The following is a 3,537-nucleotide window of genomic DNA, read 5'->3' as shown; positions in this document are numbered from 1 at the left end:
GAAATAAATATGTTTTATATTATATATTTTATATCATACCGGATACCAGGGTATAGGGATCCTCAATAAATCCTCTTCGAATTTAGAAGCGACCCTCATAGTTTAAATTCTATAAATATCTACATTTCAGGTCGATTTAGAATAACTTCATCCGAGAACGAGATTCCGTTTCTCTGGAAACTCTTAGTCATTTGATTAATCTTAGATGTTTTCCTTGGATAGTGGAGGTTATATACCATTCAAGAGGTCACAAACGATTTTCGTTTCAGTAAAATCTAAAAATAAATATTAACATCCACTTAAAAATTGTTTCTTACCTATTTTTTTTTGTATTGGTGGATAAAAAAAAAAAAAATGAAAACATAAATAAATGCATTATATATAAATTTTACCTTACTACTTTTTTACTTTATTCAGACTCCTCTACTGTAGTTTTGGGTATTTTGATTTGATTTTCGCTGTTCCATAACATTTGTATTTGTTCTATCTTTTTAGGATATTCTTAATTTTTTAATCTTTTGTCCAGTTCTATTGCGCACCTAATTCTGGAATTTCTTACAGAAAGGGGTACATTTTTAAAGGGATTCTTGTAGTAATTCAGAATTTAAAAATAATTCATTTCGGTAACTTTTTTCATCCGACGCGTCCTGAAGGCCTCAGTCATAAAAAAACAAACAAAAAAACGAAAAAAATGATTTGAAATTTTTCACAATTGCGCGTAAACGCTGCAGAAAATTGCAAAAAAAATAAAATTTACCTAACAAAATCCTTTTAGACTTTAATTTCCTATAAGAATCCTTCATCATAATTTGAGTTCACCCGAACGGCCGTAGAGACTAAAATGATCATAATGATGAAGTCTTAATTATAATGAGTGATTTTTTGGAGAAATTGAATTTTAAAACGATTTTGTTCTGAAATTCTGAACTTTTTTTAGTGATTTACGCGTCAGATCAAAAAAGATCTAAAAATCTACCTGCGTTAGGTATGCTGTTCTAGGTATGACCAATGTTACCCACAAAAGATATACTAGATATAAATGTTATAACTTGGCGAAACTATATAAATAAAAAATATTATAAAAAATCCGAAAATTGTTGAGACGTTTACTTATAGAGAGATCTTTACGTTTATACAGAGACACCCTGTATACTTACAAATATTTTATATATTCGAATAATTTTTATATTTTTAAATTTTATAGTTATAATTTCAGAGGAAATAAAAATATATATTTACATATTTCTAGCAAAGTTTTTATTTTTTTTTTATTTTCCATGACCATTGACTGCGGTTTGTTTCTATACTTAGGAAATTTTGCAGACTGTCCCTAAGCTGCTAAATGTATTTAAAAAAAGTAACTCCAGTCTTATCTATAGACTACGTTACACACAAAATAAAATAAAAAAAATTTGTTAGATGTGCGACTATTCAAGAAATTTGTTATATATATAATATATTTTTCATTTACAATAGTAAATCTATATTCTTTTTATATATCTATATATTACTATCAGTAAATATAATTAATTATATTGGGCGAAATATAAAACATTGTTTCTAAAAAAAAATGCAATGAAAATTCGTGAAATATCAACAGAAAATATAAAGTAGAAACGACGAAAGATAACTTTTTCAATCCTTAAACAATAGATTAACAAGTATAACAATAGAATAATAAAAAAAAATTATTCTTTGAACTTTTAGTTGTTTGAAAAAACATTTTTGCCTTAAAGTAATTGTCTAAAAATAATAGATATTATTTGTATCAATTTTAATTATTGATGAGTAAATAAAATAAATTTGTAAAAAAGTGAATTTGTGTTTTGTCTAATTTTGTAGCGAATCATTTCCGATAAACATCTTCAAGGAGGATAAACGTCTAATTGTTAATTAATATGCAAATTCAATTTGTTAAAAATATTAATTTCTATGTTTAATATTGAAACTCCCTGAAACTCGTTCTTGGCAAATGTATCGTAACATTTTTTAAACTATAAACCTCTAGATATTGTTATGCAGGAATGTATTCTGAACATGTTTTCTGGAAAGAGATATAACATTGCAGACAACAGTCAATGTAACATCTCACTTCATTGATCCGAAACTGCAAACCTCCTCTCGCCCGCCCTCAGAATCAGACTTTATTGCACGGTCGTAAATTTACGCTGTAATTTAATACGCCGTAAAGATAACTCACAGATATAATTTATGGTTCTAAGTGCCTGTTAATTGAAACTCAACAGATGGAAACAATCTTTTAATTTATATCAAGAAATTAAAATTATGCATATGAACAGGAAAATATGGATATGGTTATTTATTTTACAACCTCATAACAATTTTTTTTTTAAATATTCTTATACAGATTCCCTTGATAAGTATTTAATTTTATTATTATTTCAGAAAAAAATCTAACAAATAACAAAATAATTATAATAAAATTAAAATTTATTATAAACCCAATGTTTGGCTGTATATTGCTAATTATTATTTTAGTTTTGCATATTTTTTGTGGAATAAAATAAGATTTTTTTTCGTAATACAAAATATAAATAATGATTTCATATTACTTAGGTTTTTACTGTCTAATCCAACTCGATAAAGCTATTTATTTTTTATTACAGCTTCAAATAAATATTCAGCAAAAATTTCTAATATTTGTATATAATATAAGTTTCCTTTTATATTGAATTATGTCCAGAAGGAGCCTATAGACTTATTATTTTCTAAAAATATTAAATTATTTTATGTTGTTGAAGTTGAAATAATTTGATGTTGTGACTATAATGTATTTTTTTTTATATTTCTAAAAACTAATGGTTTATTATTCAAGTCGTTTAAAATTAATAGCAAGCTTATTTAAAAGATTTTATTCACAAAACAATTTTTTTTCCTTTTAATAATTGTAATCATTTTTTTTTATAATTAAAATATACTCATAATAGTATTAAAAAAAATAAAAATAAAAATCATCTCTAAAGATATTCTGTGGAATTTCTATCCAAATAACTTCTAATCATGCATTGAGGTTCATAAACAATCATAAATATATAATCCAATATTATAGTAACTATAGCGCGGAATATATGAATATTATCATGAATGAATACCTGAAGAAAGACAGATCCTATCCTGGAGAAGTACTGGAGGGAACTGGGCCGACCACTTGTAGCCCTGTCAGTGGTGCCTTCTTGCAGGGAAATTTTCCCTACCAAAATTCTCTCCTCAGTTTGAAATTAGTCATTATTTTCCTGTGATGGACAGTCATTGTGTTATTTAATGATGACTAGTTTTACTATTGTAAAAATGACCCAATCCATAGATTCCGAATTAATATAGTTATTTTTTTCATAAAATTATGTTTTAAAAATTAATTTTGACATCATATAAACATTATGATATATTTTATTAAATACTGAATCCGAAATATATATTAAAGAAACTTTACGTATCTCAAGTAATTATTTCAGAAATTAGTAAGATTATTCTAAAAACTTTTATCGTTCCTATATACGATATGAATAGATTGTATTG

General features: G+C 25.3%; 1 protein-coding gene across 2 annotated transcripts in view; it reads right to left on the bottom strand.

The window, feature by feature from the left end:
- Nucleotides 1-3,158, bottom strand: part of LOC106687750 (uncharacterized) — a 229,454-nt gene extending 226,296 nt beyond the window's left edge. For both annotated transcript variants that reach the window (XM_014431796.2, XM_067049894.1), the window contains exon 1: nt 3,114-3,158. The gene's annotated coding sequence lies outside the window, so the exon portion shown is untranslated. The remainder of the gene's footprint in view (nt 1-3,113) is intronic.
- Between the last annotated feature and the right edge of the window lie 379 nt (nt 3,159-3,537).

The sequence above is a fragment of the Halyomorpha halys genome, unplaced genomic scaffold (genome assembly GCF_000696795.3).
Source record: "Halyomorpha halys isolate HHAL.00 unplaced genomic scaffold, Hhal_1.1 Scaffold1006.1, whole genome shotgun sequence".
Lineage (NCBI taxonomy): Eukaryota > Metazoa > Arthropoda > Insecta > Hemiptera > Pentatomidae > Halyomorpha > Halyomorpha halys.
The sequence above is the reverse complement of the archived record's forward strand: the minus strand, read 5'-3'. Positions and strand labels throughout refer to the sequence as shown.